This window comes from Rattus norvegicus, chromosome 18 (genome assembly GCF_021556685.1).
Source record: "Rattus norvegicus strain SHRSP/BbbUtx chromosome 18, alternate assembly SHRSP_T2T, whole genome shotgun sequence".
NCBI classification, from domain to species: domain Eukaryota; kingdom Metazoa; phylum Chordata; class Mammalia; order Rodentia; family Muridae; genus Rattus; species Rattus norvegicus.
In genome coordinates, this window is record NC_141551.1 from 27226390 (window position 1) to 27243865 (window position 17476).

Genomic DNA, 17476 nt, shown 5'->3' on the forward strand with positions numbered 1-17476 from the left:
CCCTTGCAAGACATGAATGGTGCCCGGGGCAGTGGTGCCCCCAAGTGACCTACCCAAAGGAAAAGGGAAAGGAAGAAAGGTTGCAGAGGCAGGCACACTGCTCCCCAAAGGGACTTTAAACTCTTTCTTTACTTCTTGTAGAAAGCATAAATGTACAAACATTAACTATCAAAGTGTCCCCTGATGAGGCAGCTTCAGAGGACTATAGATCATGGCTCACAAAGCAACATCGGCAGCTCAGAAGTTCATACAAAGCTCTAATTGAGGCCAAATTCTCTTCTGCTGAAGCTGGAGGACCTTCCCCCTACTTTTTCATTCTTGAGATGGCAGGACTGGGATATGGAGAGACAGAAATATTTACTGAGCATGACACAGTGTCAGATATAGTGAAAGATTCTTTAAAGATATAGGAATAGTAATGCAAGTCAAGAACATATACGTGGACTTTTGATAAACTGCAAGATTAAGCAACTAGTCCAATAGCAAGGCCAAACAACAAACTGGATCACCCTGAATCCAAATACTTTTTTGTAGCTCAGTGCCATATTGATCACGTGTCTCCTCCCTTCACCACCATCTTCCTAGCCAGAACTTGGAATGCAGCTCTTGACAAGTGCTCTAGAAAAGAAAAGGCCTGTCTTCCCCACCAAGACCACCACATTGACTTGAACAAGATGCAGTGCATCTGCATTTCCTACAGCTTGCCATCTACAGCTATGTGATAGTGTAATAATCACTGGGAAGTTATAAATATCATTCATTACCAGAACTCAACAACAAGCCAAAGTATCACCAAACCTCACTCTAGAGAACCAATGAGGTGACTGAACTTACAGAGCATGGGTAACTGTTATGGTTTGTATATGCTCAGCCCAGGGAGTGGCACTCTTAGGAGGTATAGCCTTGTGGGAGTAGGTGTGTCACCGTGGGTGTGGGCTTAAGACCCTTACCCTAGCTGCTAGAGGTCAGTCTTCCACTAGCAGTCTTCAGATGAAGGCGTAGAACTCTCTCTGCCTACATCATGCCTGCCTAGATGCCACCCTGCTCCCACCTTGATAACGATGAACTGAACCTCTGAACCGGTAAGCCAACCCAAATTAACTGTTGTCCTTTATAAGACTTGCCTTGGTCATGGTGTCTGTTCACAGCAGTAAAACCCTAGGACAGTAAGGGATTGTTTATAGAAGCACAGATGACCATGAAGCAACCACACTAGAAAGTCTTCACCCAGCATGCATGACAGCTTCCCCCATATGCATGTAGATGGAGCCCCCTTCAGCTAACACTCCCCAGCCTAATATTCTAGCACCTTCCAAGATCCCACATGCAATTAGGTCAGAATTATATACAAATACTTGGAAGGAGTGCTAAAACCTGAAGTGAGGGTCCAAAGACCCTCCCCACTCCCTCTTGATATGAGGGAGTGTCAACCACCAACAAGCTGGATCATTGGGATGGTCTTTCACAATCAAGCACCACTGATCTAATGAAGAACATGGTCACTCTACAACACTGGATGAAGCGGGGTTTCCTTAAAATTCTAAAAGAGGTCCTGGAAAGATTACTGCATGATTTGGAACACATACTGCTCTTACAGATGAATCAAGTTCAACTTCCAACACCTACAATGGATGTCTCACAACCACCTGTAACTCCAGCTCCAGAGAGATCTGATACCTCTGTCCTCCACAGACACCAGCATTCATACCTACAGACTCACACATTTACACTTTTAAAAATAAATCTTTTTTAAAAGCCAGATGTGGTGGTGCATACCTGTAATCCCAGCACTCAAGAATTAAAGGCAAGCGGATCTCTAAGTTCAAGACCAGCCTGATCTCCCTTGCAAGTTTTAAGCCATCCAGAGCTACACAATGACACCATGTCCCCAAAATAAAACAAATGACCCTCCCCCAAATAAGAAGTCTCTGCCTTTCCCAGGAGTCACTGCTGCTATGCACTGAGATGATAATCCTGTAGTCCAGAGCACCCTAACCCAGTGTCGGCTGTGCTCCCAACACCTCCTCAGAAAGTACTTGCAGGGGATACAACCCCATCTGAAGTCTCCACAGCTCTTCCACCTATGTAGAGAGGGTAACAACTCCATACCTCAGTTGTCATCTCCTACAAGGAATAATACCCACTCATTGTGCTGTAGTTCAAGGTCAGCCCCTCCCCCGTACTTATTTCAGAATCTGCCTCTTATCAAAGTCTATGTCAGCAGATTATTATAATGATAACTATTATTCCATTATAATAACATTATTGTGCTTTTTTTCCTGCACTTGACAATCTGTTGGCTGATAGGTTAAACTGGTACAGAAGCAATAATTATGCCATGCCTTCTCCTTTCCAAGCAAGCCTCTAGTGTGACTCTTTACACTAAGTCCAAATAGAGCAAATGATCAGCCCAATGATGTTAATGGGGTGTATCTGGGATCACTCACCAGGCCTTTGGAGGTGTCTGCATACCTGCCCACTGTCCCAGGAAGATGAAGGAATCGAGGGAGGCACAGCCAGAAAACAATTCATTGTGGAAAACACCAACAAGGCTGGATGTGTCATACACCATATGCAGAGGAACAAGCAGTCCCAAGTCACAATGTCACACCACAGCAAGAGAGGGTGAAAAGGACAATCAGTTTCTCTACTGGGTATTCTCAAATAAATGGTTCCCAGAGAGCTATTCTGCCAGCTTCCCCATACACATTTCTTGGCAACTGCCAGTGAAACTGGCAATAGGGAGAGGAGGGAAAAACAGAAGGCTATCTCCGGGCTCCTATTTTGAAGCATAAAATCAGCATCCTGGCCACGGTGCCTTCTTTATGCAGAGCCCACTAGGGGCTAGATGGAGTCTGGAGCCCAAAGCAAAGAGGCAAATCAGGAAGCCTGTCAGCCAAAGTCCCTGAATTTACCTGTCACACTGTTTATGACAAACAAGACTGGAAAAGATATGACTCTCTGACTGCAGAATATCAATATTCCTGAACTACATATCAGCCCTATTAAAGCAAAGACCACCCACAGCAAAGCCAGCTAAAAACATAAGAGAAAACAAATCCCACCAGGAGACCAGGCTTGGCCTGCTTTGTCCTCTACCCTGTAATACACAGGCTTTTTTTTTTTTAAAGGAGGAGAGGGGGTGGAAGGTTATTTGAATTTAAATTACCAGTGAACACTATAATTTGTGTACAAGGAGAAAAGGGACATTCAGGAATGCTAAGCACAGGCTCCGTGGGACATGTGTGGCTGAGGCAGTAGTGGCCCTGGGGGCTTTTTCCTTTTGCTTCAGCAAACTGCTTTCATCTCTTGGGAGCAGGCAAGCCAGTAGGCAAAGCCCATGCAACACAAAGAGCCACTGTCCCCTAGGACTAGGAGGAAATTCAGACAACCACACAGAAGGAACAAGATTAATCAAAAGTCAGCCAGCTAAGGAGGGCGCTCAGAAAAGTGTTACTAGGACAAAGACCACATCTGCCTTATTTACCACTACACAGTAGCCAAACAAATCTGACACACAGTGGGTGCTCAGCAAATAACAATAGGTTAAATGCTAACTGTAAAGGATACTGGGTTGGAAGTGATTCACAAGAACTAGAATCTGTTACTAAAATCTGTAACAGAAGGACCTTGGCTTGCAAAGAAAAAATAAAGGAGATTTTAAAGGTGAGTATATACAGCTGGTGTCCTAATATGAAAGGATATTCTAGTCAGATTGCAGATACGGCCCTTGAAGGACACTGAGGAAGCGTGAAGAAGTAAGACAGAAGAGGGGATCAAATGGCACAAAACACTGACCATGTGCCTACTTACTATGTATATACCTGAAGCCTCTATGGGGTGCAAGTGAGGAAATAAGAGCAAAGAGGCTAAACAGCCTTTCAAGTCTCCCAGCGAGCAACTGGCTTGAACCTGGGCACAGCCAATGCAATGACCCAAAAGATTTCTACCACACTGTGTCTGATTGCCTCCAAAGGCAAGCTGGCTTTGACTTCTTATAAAGAGAATGCTCTTACCAATCCACGCAAATCAACTTGGTAGCCATGTTTCTGGAGTTTGCTAACTGGAATTACTGATTCATACTTTTTATGAATTTCAAATGTCTATGAAAGTCCCTGAAACTACAATCTGGGAGAGCAGCTAAGTCTGCAGAAGCCATAACTAAGCTATCAGCTGGTGTACAGCTGATCATGGCTGGGGAGAGCCTGAGGGCTGGGGAGATGGCTTAGCTGGTAAAGCACCTCCTGCACAAGGATGAGGGCCTCAGTTTAATTCCCAGCACCCACATAAAGGCCATCCTTAGTGGAGGCCAGGGGAGGCAGAGATAGGCAATGCCAAGGAGAGTGTCAGCCTGACTGGCAAGACCCAGCTCCCAACAAAGAACCCTGTCCCAAAAAGCCAAGGTTGCTAGCAAGGTGGGGTGGTGGCAAGGGTGACAGGGGTAGGGAGGAAGTATGCCTTTAATCCCAGCATTTGGGAGGCAGAGGCAAAGATCTGAGTTTGTGGCCAGCCTGCTCTATGTAGCAGGGTATACAGGACAGTCAAGGCTACATAGAGAACTCCTGTCTCAAAAAAAGTGACTAGCTTCAGGTGACAGCTGGCATCCACTTGACATGTACCTTGACAAACATGCACCAGCACACACAAGAACACATACACAGAGGGAGAGAGAGGGAGAGAGAAAATATGACCTCTACACACCCTAACAATTTTTTCAAAGATTGAAAAAGAACTTCCCCAACTCCCAGCTGTGTCAGTAATGCACAGAATTATGTTTGAAAGCTTTAAATTTTGATGCAGGTAGAAATAGCAGAGGTTGCATGCCAGTGATTGCTGCTTGGTCCTTAGAAACAAATGAGCCTTCCCACCATGGTGCTCCTGCATCCCAGAGTTTGCAGAGAACGTCCCACCCTTGACCTCGGGAGTGGCAGTCATGAGGGAGGGTGATTTATAATCCGTATGTCTCAAGAGACCAGCAATACAGATAAACTGGTGTTTCTAGTGGAGGTGAATGACCTGCACAAATCCAGGGACAGCAAAGGACGATTAACACTCTGTCTGAGGAGGGTTATTCATTTTGCCTTCTGTAGAAGGACTTCCATCAGATAAATGTGGGTCTTTAAAGCTTAGGAAAGCTGATGGTTCACCCAGGTGTACAACAGCTGCTAGAAAGACCTACAGGAAGAGGCCACCCAGCAAAGGAAAGCTTCATTCGTACAGTGAGGAAGGCCTCCAAGGAATGTCCTATATGCCAAGCCATGTTGTCCGAATATTAATCCAAACCAATCCTGCACACTTTATGTTTTATCTAAGGACTGCATGAGTCCTTCCAATTCTATTCCATACTCACCTCTTTGCTAAAAAGATTTGTAACTGGTAACAAAGCCCTCTCCCTAATAGCAGCAAAGTCTCAGCAAAGAATAGGTAACCAAGCTGCCAATTCAAACTCCCCTAAAAGATTCTATCCCAGTGGAGCCTTAGTTTCGCCTCACCCTGACTGTCTTCCAACAGCCAGTGTAAATTAGAGTCCTGAGTCAGGAAGGCTTAAAACAAAAGCAGAACATAACATGAGGATTTTGCTCCTGCCCCAGCTAAGACAGCTCTGAGAACCCAGAGAAAGATGACAACCAGAACCCAAGAACAGAGCAAAGCAGTGGACATGAGGGAAGGCCGCTGAGCAGTCACAGCACTGTTGCTGCCGCTGAATGGTCAGCCTCACACGTTTACTATAAGAAAACAAAGATGCTCTAAGTATCATATAAAGTAGCACATGTGTAAGTCTTTCTTAAAATAAAGTGTTTGAAAGGCCTTCAAAACAATTAGAAAATACTGAACATATTTTAGGCCTGACTGTCATCCCAAAGACCCTTGAATGATAAACTCCAAATCCAATCTTGTCACCTCAGAACTACAGTCTATAGACTCTGGGTCTATGTATTTGCAGAGAAATTTACACCTCAGGTATAAAGCTGAGTGAACTCTAATAAGAACTCACATATAGATCTATGCGGCAATGTTATGAACATTAATGAGGGCTGGAGACGTGGCTTGGCTGGTAAAGTCTTTGCGCAGCATGCACAAAGCTGGGTTCAATCCCAAAACCTCATAAGTCACATGTGACATTGCACACCTGTGATCCCAACACGTGCAAGGTGGAGGCAGGAGGATCAGAAGTAGTTGAAGGTCATCCTCAGTTACATAGCAACGTGGAGGCCAGGCCTGCTTATATGACTCTCATCTTTTGGGGGAAAAAAAAAAGCCAGACATCATGGTATATGCTTGCTGGTTCAGTTAAAGGCAGAGTCAGAACAACCCAATAATTCAAGGCCAGCCTGCCCTCCAGCTAGTCAGGGCTACAGAAGGAAACAGTGTCTAATAGCAGCAACAATAGCAGCCAGGGAGATGGCTCAGCAGGTAGAGGCGCTCATACACAGACCTGCTGTCCTGTGTTCAATCCTCAGGGCCTACAAAATGGCAAGAGAGAATGGACTCTAGAGAATTACCCTCCAGCCATCCTATGTATACCATAGCATACATGCAACTGTACTCTCATACAAAATAAAATTAATGAATACAAATTATTAATAACAGGAGAGGAATATAGTTAAGGGAGAGTGCATGCCTTGGGCCCAATTCCTAGTATCAGTAATACAAACTTGAGGGCTGGAGAGATGGCTCAGTGGTTAAGAGCACTGACTGCTCTTCCAGAGGTCCTAAGTTCAAGCCCTAGCAACCACATGGTGGCTCACAACCATCTGTAATGTGATCCTATGCAGATGTACATGCATATAGATCTCACACATAAAATAAATCAATCTTTAAAAGCATCTCCCTAAATTTAAAAAAAGTTAAGTTTTTTTTTAATTACAACTTTGAAAATACACACAAAGATATATGAGGAAAAGCCAAGTCTTCCCTCGTTCCCATTCCCAGTCATCCAGATCCCTCCTCACCAGAGACATCATCTGTTTTCAGTTTCTCTTATGTTCTTCCAATGACATCTCAATTGGCTAGTTTCTGTCTTGGTTGGGAATCACATCAGCAGCAACATTCCCCTTCCCAAAAGGTAAAGCCAAACAAGTAAGCACTTCCAGGAACTGCCAGAAATGTGAGAACCAGCAGGGAGGTCTTGCCCGGCAAAAGCTTCCATGGCGGTACCAACTCCCCTGGACACTGTGCCGCTTTGCCCTTTGGCTGGCCACATTTAGGCCATCGTTTCATCCACTTCCTTCATGTGTTTTTGCTCATGCAGAGCTCTTCACAGACTGTTCCATAACCCTGTGCTACACCAGCCTGAACACTGCAGCTCAGGAACTGTCAAATGTGCCTCAGCAGAGACTGGGCCAAAATTCACAGACGTCTCAGAGACGCCATCTTTCAAAACCTACTTTGGGAGCTGAAGAGGTCGCTTGGTGAAAGAGCACATATGGAATGAGCATGATGGTCTGTGTCTTTAATCCCAGCACTTGAGAGGCAGAGACCGGCAGATCTCTGTAAATTTAAGGCCAATTTGGTCTACAGGGTGATTTACAGGACAGCTAATGCTATTACACAGAGAAACGCTGTCTCAAAAGATGAGAAGAGAAGAGAAGAGAAGAGAAGAGAAGAGAAGAGAAGAGAAGAGAAGAGAAGAGAAGAGAAGAGAAGAGAAGAGAAGAGAAGAATTTAATGAGCTGGAGAGATGGCTCAGCTGTTAAGAGCACGGCTGCTCTTCCAGAGGACCTATGTTCAATTCCTGGCACCCACATGGCAGCTCACAACTGTCTGTAACTCCAGTTCCAGGGGCTCTGATGCCCTCACACAGTCATATATGCAGCCAAAACACCAATGCACATAAATAAATAAATCTTTTTTAAATCTTTTTTTTTTAAAGACCTGAGTTAGGTTCCTAGCACTCAAGTCAGACAACTTACTGCCTGTAAGCCAAGTTCTAACAAATTAGATGCCACTAGCCCTCATATGCACACACCATACATGGACAGGGATATACACAGTGTAATATTGTAAGTTGCTTTTCATAACCCAGCAAAGTCAGAATACATGGGTGTGGGACAGAGAACCCCAGTGATGTTCTACAATACCAGCCCAAAAGCCTGAGTTACTGTCTATTAAAAAATTAGGCATAGTAAACCAGAGCCAGGCTTTCACCAAAACATCCCTCAAAAACATACAGGTATGTCCTCTACTATTCTTCTATGAATATGCAAATTCTGGTCTCTATTCAAAGGTCATGAACAGGTAGCCTATAGGTGAAAAACAGACCATGGAGACTGTACCAAAAAAAAAAATCTGTTTCTAGCTTCTCTTGTCATAAGAATGAGCTCATGAGAGCCATGCTTGCCCAAGACAATGACAAGCTAACAAACAGCTTTCCCTCATGAACCACTTAAACACTCCAATCTGACACGGGCCCACCCTTTTTGTTGCTTCATACTGACATGGCCCTGAAAATATTTAAGTTGAGGACTCCTATTCAGTGAGGAACAGAAGAAACTGCTCAAATGAACAGATACTTAAACGGACCAAACAGCAGAATTCTGTATTAACAAGCTTTTATCGAACACCACCTCTGTGCCAGAAACTGTGCTGGGGAGTGAGTACCCACGAGGATAAGGAAGGCACTCCCTAAAGGAGGTCTAATCCATAAGCATAAGACAGAGTCTAAGAAACCGGGCGGCTTTGGGTACGGCAGACTTAAGAATAGAGCACGGTGAACTCACTACCGCTGGGCACCAGAGAAGGAGGATTTTAACAGTTCTCAGCTCTCGGTTTCCAAGTATTAATTCAATGACATTCATGGTGTCTACAATATACGCAGCATTATGCTAGGAGACACAAAATAAAAGTACACCCCATGTCCTTGAGCAGCTCACACAATAAGAGACAAATAACTAACCAGAATAAGGAGTGCTGGATTCAATTACCAAGGTGTTGCTATGGGATACCGATAAGGAGTTAATGGGGCTCACCAAAGAAGACAGCTCTGCAGCATAAAGCAGGGCACCCAGAATGCTCTGGCAAAAGAGCAGGCAGGGACACAAGCACATGGCATGCTTAATGCAGCACATGACTGGCTTGTTGGGAGCAGGGGGACAGGTGAGTAACAATGCACAGTGTAATTCAAGTTGTTAGCCAGGGAAGCACGGCCACAGGCTTGGAACCCCAGGACAACTTACTGCAGTGGGTGCCATGGAAAGCATCCAGGTCTGTGTGCACTGTGCAACACTGGAAGTCTGCAAGCAGCAAACCAAAGCAAGAGATAGGAGCTGGTTTCTGTAATGACTGAGAAGCACAGTAACAGGGAACTGAGCAGTAAGACGAGGTAAGAAACTGCAGAGGCTTGCCAAGACGTTTAAAACAATGTCATTTTCTTGAAAATTCTCTAATTCCATTTTTTTAAAACCAAGTCAGACTGGCTTCCCACAGAATAATGAGATTTCACCCAGCTTCATTCCAAAGAATAAGGCATAGGCGCTACAGTTACGGTGCTCAATTTTAAAAAGTAAAATAAACTGGTTTGAGATTAGTGTGGTGAAAATGGCTTCAGGGCATTTTTATCTATTTCCATTTATCAGTTATAAAGACTTTAAATTGTTTTGATTTTAATAGAATCACACTCTAAACAACTCAGCTAACCAATCAGACCTTTTGGGTTTGATAAAACAGTGTCTTATGTAGCCAAGGCTAGCTTCAAATCCAAAAATTATATAAAGACGTCCTTAAGCTCCTGATTCTCCTGTTGTACCTCCCAAGTGCTGGGATTACAAGCATATGCCATCACACCCAATTCAGATATAAATATTTCTTTATCAGGAGAGAAGATTCAGATAAGGTCTCTGTGCAGCCTGACTGTCCTGGAACTAGCTTATGTAGACCAGGCTGGCCTCCGCCCCAAGTGCCTAAAGGTGTGTGCCACCAGACCAGCTCGTCTTAAGTCTTAAATAGAAAAAGTCAACTTCAGCACAAAGCTGTGCCTTCCTAGCCCTGTACCAATGGCCAGAAACGAGCAGAGAACTCAGAAGAAAGTTTTACTGAGGCCTAGAATCCCTTTATATGAAAACTGCTTCACATCTGGGTGAAGATCAGAAAGCAAGAGACCTCCTCCACACAGGTTCTGAACCAGCCAGCCCAAGTCCAGAAAATCTTCATCCTATAGACTACTGACAGCAGGGCCGTCACACTGCACCAGAGGAAGCATTTCCCACATCTCTTCTCTCAACACAGCTACAAAAGGAGGCGTTGTTAACCCGTTCTATAGACCCGATACTAAGACTTACAGAAAATAAATCTGGTAGCCAGCAAATAGCATAACACCACACACCCAAGTAAGTCTGTTTTAAACTTTTCTGACATGTACTCTTTCTTGTTCCCTTTCTTTCTCTTTTCGGGATGTATTCAAGGCTTGTGTAGGTCACCAGATACAGTTCACTGGGATCTGCAGTCCTATTCCTAATAGAAATCAATGCAGTCTGGCCAGAGTACTATTTCTGACACAGAGAAAGACTCAAATCGTATTTCTTCTGAGGAAGGGGCAAGAAGGAAGATACTCCTCATGAGCAGAAAACAAAGGAGCATGTTAGGAAGCCCTTGGCTGTGAGACAGTAGGTGAGGCAGGGCTTTCTCCTTCCCCACAGATTCCTTTTTTTCTATTACCAAGGATTTTTAATCACAAAAGCATCTTGCGTCTCTATAATGTCTTCAACAATCCTAATAATTTCTATGCCCACCCTCTGTTAGCCCCATGGCTGGTATCCTGGCTCTCACTAACACCAGAATCCCAGCAACGTAAGTAGTTTTTTGGGGTTTTTTTTGTTTTTTTTTTTTTTTTGGTTCTTTTTTTCGGAGCTGGGGACCGAACCCAGGGCCTTGCGCTTCCTAGGCAAGAGCTCTACCACTGAGCTAAATCCCCAACCCCACGTAAGTAGTTTTAAAGAGTACGTGGCCCACTTAATTTCCCTAGGGCTCACTTTCATCACCAATAGAAAAAACTCATCAATTGCAAAACCAATGCATTGAGAAACTAGAGAGGTATCTCCTGGCTGTAGAGCCCCAAACCAAACAAATGAACACAGAGACGAGGGCTACAGATGTAGCTCAGCTGATAGACTGTTTGCCTAGGCACTCAGAGTCCTGGGTTTGATCCCAGCACCACATCAACCCCTGGGACACACTTTAGAGGTAGAGGCAAGAGGATTAAAAAAAAAGTTTCAAAAAGTTCAAGGTCATCTTCAACTATTAAATGACTTAGAGGTCAGTCTGGGCTATAAGAGACTCATCTAAATAAAACAATTATTAATAGCTACACACTAAATAGGAACCATGCTTACAGGGGAGTGGAGAACTGATCTCTTCCAGCACAGAGCACCATGAACAAATGGGTCTAAGGATGGAGACTTTACATCACAAACACGATCAAACCCAACTTCCTGCTGACTATAAGAGCAAGGTTGCCTTTAAATACCTAGCTTAGGAGCTGGTCCCTGATGCAGCAGGATTCTTAACCTCTGGGAACTGTCTCAAGCTTAAATGCCTTTAATTTCATGAGGTTTCCACAACGGAAGCAGCGATCTGACCAAACTCTAGAAAACTAACAGGCTTCAGTACACTGGACCAGCATTGCTCAGCCACACCTCCAGTTTAATTGGCTGTAAAAAACTAAGCTTGAGACAGTAACCAGAGGTAAAGAAATGTCCACTTAACTGAGGCACGTGCCTATAATCCCAGCACAAAGAAGGTTGAGACAGCAGAATCAGAAGTTGAGGTCAGTCTTAACTACAGGCTAACTTAAGCTTAATAGCAAGATCCTGACAATAAAATATAAAATTAAGCCAGGCACAGTGACGCATACCTGTAACCCCGTCAGAGTTAAAGGCAGAAGGATGAGGAGTTCAAGGCCAATCTTACTACATACTAGATTCAAGGTCAATATGGACTACAAGAGACAGATACACATACATATGAAATTAAAATCAATACCTTTTGGGAGCATCTCTGGTTCCTCTTTCTGTTTCTGAACTCTTACCATACAATGCGGAAGGGGCAATAGACGTGCTGAGAGAGAAGTGGCTACACATAAAGGTCGGCTCACCTGTGCCACTTACTCGGCAGTGAAGAAAGAAATGCCGATCAACAGACATAGCAAAGTCCCTTGGTGAGCTTCACGTCCAGAGCAGCCCTCAGAGGCGTGCCTCCCCGTTTCCCTGTGGACAGGAAACGTAACCTAATCCTCAGACACTACCCACCCAGAGAGTCCAATGGAACACAGACTGGGCTGTGAAGACAGCACACAAGGACAGAGGAGCAGGTGGTAAATCAACACCTCAGAGTCCAAGGTCTGGAACCGAGACAGTGAACAAAGCCAACTCTAGCCTCTTTGGAGGAGCCCAAGTAGAAGCTCTCGCCCACTCCTCTCTGACTGCACTAAGGACTTGAAATAAACAATCCGCTTTTGTTGTTTTGAAGTTTGGGAACAAGGTCTCACCTTTCAGTCCAGACTTGCCTGGAACTTCTTATGGAGCCCAGGCTGGGCTGACATGATCCCCCTGCCTCAGACTCCCAAGGGCTGGATATAAGGATAGGTCATGAGGCCTATCTTAAAGGCATCAATCCCCAACCACTTTAAAAAAGAATAACTTCTGTTTTGAAGTACTAGGAATAATCGTAAGTAAAACACAAAGTCCTATCTTATAAACATCTAAAAAATAAAGGGGTGCGGGAGATGGCATAGCAGTTAAGAGCACTTGATGCTCTTCTAGAAGACCCAGGTTCAATTCCTAGCACCTACATGGCAGCTCACAACTATCTATAACTCCAGTTCCAAGGACTCCAACATCCTCTTCTGGCTTCAGGAACCAGGCATATACATGGTGCACAAACATACATGCAGATAAAACATTCATGCACATAATTTTTTAAAAATTAAAAAGCTGCCAGGCAGTGGTGGCACACACCTTTAATCCCAGCTCTAAGGAGGCAGAGGCAGTCAGATCTCTGAGTTTGAGGCCAGCCTGGTCTACAGACTGAGTTCCAGGACAGAGTTCCAGAGCTACCCAGAGAAACCATGTCTCAGGAAAAACAGTTAAAAGCTAGAGTCCACCAATCCTGCTACAACCTGGAACTGGTGTTGAACTATGAACTGAAGGATGACAAGCCAATCAGCAAGTTAGAAAATGGAACCGAAGAGGAAATTCATAGCTTTGACCCTCCTGAACACCTCCAAGACACTAACTTCTTTCCAGGATGGCCCTTAGCTGCAGCTAGTCATCTCATTAAAAAAAAAAAAAAACCAGCCCAGCACAGACAGATCTCTGAGTCTTCCAGGCTGCCTGGAAGATTCCAGAGCAGTTAGGGCGGGATAGTGAGACAGTGACTCAAGAGGAGAGGGACCAAGAAAGAGGCTGACTGAGGGAAGTAGGGAGGGCCATAAGACCGTCTCAGCTTTGAAAATGAGCACCTTAACAACAGGAACCCTTCACTTTAATGTCCCCCAGGGCCTGCCTTGAGAAAGGTGAGTAGAACATCCCACTGATGACTGCCAACCACAGCAGAGTAAACGCAATGAACAAGGGAGGAAATCTGAAGCGGGAGCTAGCTTTAATTCCTCACTGCACCAAGCACTGTATGCAAAGACAGGCTCTTACTGTGCTGCCCAAGTCTGTATATGACCCAGAGCAAACGTCCCTTGCAGGCATAACGAAATATGCACCTCCACCCTGTTTCTACCTTAGCGAAAATACTAAACCTCAACTTCTCCTCCAGTAAAACAGTATGATGCCTCTCTTACAAGGTTAGTTTAAGATGGATGAAATATGCCAGGTGGTAGTGCTACAATGCCAGCACAATCCCAGCACTCAGGAGGCAGAGAAGGCAGGTCTCAAGTTCAAGGAAAATGTCTTAATTAGGTTAACTGATGTGGCAAGATAACTCTGAACATGGACAACCACAGGGGTCTTTGCGACCTCCACAGCCAGCAAAGTGACAACCCCCGGGGGAACAAGAAGGCAGATTGGTTCAACATGACTCAGTGGCTGGTGTTGGTTCAAACTTCTGGAATCTGACCCTCGGTGGTTTCCTTTAAGCATGTTTAAGCACAGCACAATTTGGTGAACACTTATTCTGTGGACAATTAACCTAATCCTGCATTCACAAGCAGATAACAGGTTATGCATTCATTCCTTCCTTTGAAGGAAAAACCCTGTGTGTTTAACATTCCAGGTTCCCCTAGCGCTCATCTGTAAGCAGAGACCTTCTTGCCTCCTGCAGACACCACCTCATGGTCTGGACCATGAACTGTACAACCGTCAAGAGGGCTGACTAGTAAGTGTGCATGAACTTCTCTCTGCTCTTAACTGAGACTACGTGACTAGTGACTTCAATTTTTGTCTTGACTTCCCCAAAACAAAGGGCTGTAACTCAAAATTGTGAGCTAAAATGGCCTTTCTCCCTTAAACCTGTTCTCACCAGGGCAATTTATCACAGTGACAGAAATTAAACGACTGCTGATAGGAGCCGGAACAGACTGCAAGCCTGGCCTGACGGAGGTCCCCACTGACGGAGGTCCCTACTAATGTCTTCAAATGCCAGGTTAAAAGACTGCACAGGTGTCAAGAATGGCTCTTCAAAAGTCAAGAAGAGCCCATGAGGTTCTCCATGTACTTGAGCAAAGAGAAGCCATTATTAATAATAGAAACTAGAAGAGCCCATCATCTGAACAACAGCTTATCAATAGTGAGACCCATAAATAAAATGAAAAAGAGGGCAGAATACTTTCTCTTCAGACTACATGTAATTAAAATATGAAGCTCTCCACTGACAAGTCTAAACCTTGACGCTTAAGTACATCGTCGCTCAGAAAGAGGAGAGATTAGCACCACACAGATGGGTCTCCAAACTGACCTAATCTAGAATTAGAGATGCCTGTGCTGCAGGCCATAGGGTTCGATCACCAGGACTGACCAAAGACAAGCCCACAACCTCCTCCACTCCTAGAGTGAAAACCTTTGTGCGCTCCTGTGTCTGGAGAGCTTTCATGACCATCATTCCACTTGCCCAGCCTTTTAAGTAGTCTTCCCATTTTAAGCAGTGGAAAGAGGTGAAAAACTTGCCCATGGTCATATGGCCAATAAGAGACAAAATTAAAATTCTTGTTTACCACGCCTATTATGTCCTCCTCTAAAGAACTGTTCATTTACCCAGTGGGGAAGATAAAGCAGAAAGAAAAGTTCACAAGTTTGAGGCCAACCTGGGCTACATAACAACCTAGGCTACAAAGGAGAGGTCACATCTTAAAAAAAAAAAAAAAAAAAGAAAGAAAGAAAAAAAAATAACAACAACAAAAAAAAAAAATTCAGGCGGGGCAATAATGCCAGGAAGCAGCGGTGCACACCTCTGATCCCAGTACTTGGAAGGCACAGGCAAGCCTGGGATCTGAGTTCAAGGCCAGCCTGGTGTACAGAGTGAGTTCCAGGACAGCCAGGGCTACACGAAGAAACTTTGTCTGAAACATGCCCCACCCCACAAAAAAATTAATTAATTAATTCAGATTGGCTTTCTGAAGAGAGGCTTTCCCAAGGGACTGGAAGACAGCCTCCATAACAGCTTCCTTTAGGAGAAAGAATGAGAATAGACAGGAGGCAAAGGGTGGTGGTGAACATCTTTAACCCCGACACTCTGGAGGCAGAGGCAGGCAGAGCTCTCCTAGTTTGAAGACAGCCTGGTCTACATATTAAGAATTAAGACAGGGCTGGAGAGATGGCTCAGCGGTTAAGAGCACCCGACTGCTCTTCCAGAGGTCCTGAGTTCAATTCCCAGCAACCACATGGTGGCTCACAACCATCTGTAAAGAGATCTGATGCCCTCTTCTGGTGTATCTGAAGACAGCTACAGTGTACTTATATATAATAAATGAATAAATCTTTAAAAAAAAAAAAAGAATTAAGACCAGGACAGCCACAGCTCCAGAGTGAGACCCAGTTTCAAAGAAAGAAAAAAGTTTTAATCAATCTGAAGACATACTAGTGTCAAGGTCTTATAACCATGTGCCATTTAGTTTTCAGGAAAAAAAAATGTGAGATGCTAATGTGACTGATCTCTGACAATTTCTAGGTGTGGGTTTTCAAACCTGCTTTGGAAGGTAGCCATATCACTCAGATGCTGCCCACCCTCAGCCCCCAAGGCCACACCTACACACAGCACAGAGAGAGTAGACTGGAGCTTCTGCTGTGTTTGCTATTTCAGAATCCATTTTGTTAGTTTTCAGTTTCATTTAATTGGCCTTTTTCCCTGTCATGAGACATACTGGGGCTCAAAGCTGGCCTCAGTAGAGATGAAACAGCCTTCAAAAAAAAATAAAAAATAAAAAAAAACAGGAAAGAGGAAGAAAACAACATTAAATGCCATGAGGACTTTTATTTCTGAGCTGTCATGTGCCTACTAACACACTCCCCTTGCCCATATCAGTAAAATATGCGGTGTTTTCTATTGCCAGCTTCCCTAAAAGAGCACAAATATTAATATGCAGGTTGAACTTACTACCTGAAAGAAAGGCCAAACCTGATATGGCAGGTTCATCTTAAGCATTCAAGAGCCAAGTCCCAGCGGAAAACACTGACCAATTTCTCCCTCATAAATAGCAATCCTAATGTTACAATATGGTTTCCACTAAAATCTTATCTAATCTCTAAATGTATTTCTTATCAGAGAAACTTTTGAGTACAAAGCTAAAAAGGCCATACACACAGAGAGAGAACACATACACACAGTCTTTCACACTCTCAAAACAAATACCGCTAGTATTTGTAAACACATCAGTTTCTTCTCTTAGCAAACAGGGAGGATTCATTTTCTTCCTGCCCACCTATCGTGGGTTAATCTAATCTAATCATTCCCTCAAAGCAGTTCGAAGTTTTGAGTGGGAGAGCCAGCTGGATTTGAACAGAAACCAGGCATTATACATTTTAAAAACTGATTCCTCGTATGGGTCATGGAGATTAGATAAACAGAAGGTCTCAAGTCTTCTGGGCTGAATTGAAACTCTGTAATCTAAGAATTACACTGAAATCTCGATGCTCCTGCCTTACTCCTTCGTGCTGGGATTGCCGGCACACACTATAGTGTATACACCTAGTACGTGTGGAGCTAGGGATTGAATCCAAGGCTTCATCATTGAGCTACATCTCCAGCCTTCATCAATATATACTTAAAGGCACCTAACAGTGCAAAAGGGAGTTGTTATTTTCTCAGCTGTTGGACATTTCTGAAATCCAGTTCTTTCCAAAAGGTCATCTGAATGGTAATACTGCTATGTGAGCAGCGGGTGCCTACATAATACTTCATCCGAAGTTCCTGGAGAAGGCCTAGAGATTAAGCACAAAGTAATTTGAAATCACAATAAAGTCTATACCCTTATAACCTGTGCATCAAAATAAAGTTTTACATCTACCGGAGCAAATAAAACACGTAAAAGAGGAGGTAGACT

General features: G+C 44.1%; 1 protein-coding gene across 3 annotated transcripts in view; it reads right to left on the reverse strand.

Moving 5' to 3' along the window:
* Nucleotides 1-17476, reverse strand: part of Sil1 (SIL1 nucleotide exchange factor) — a 231764-nt gene that overhangs the window by 213779 nt on the left and 509 nt on the right. The window contains exon 1 of one of the 3 annotated variants that reach the window (XM_087592462.1): nucleotides 12089-12329. The exons of the other annotated variants lie outside the window; for them this stretch is intronic. The gene's annotated coding sequence lies outside the window, so the exon portion shown is untranslated. Of the gene's footprint in view, nucleotides 1-12088; nucleotides 12330-17476 lie in introns of those variants that run through there. 3 annotated transcript variants of the gene reach the window in all.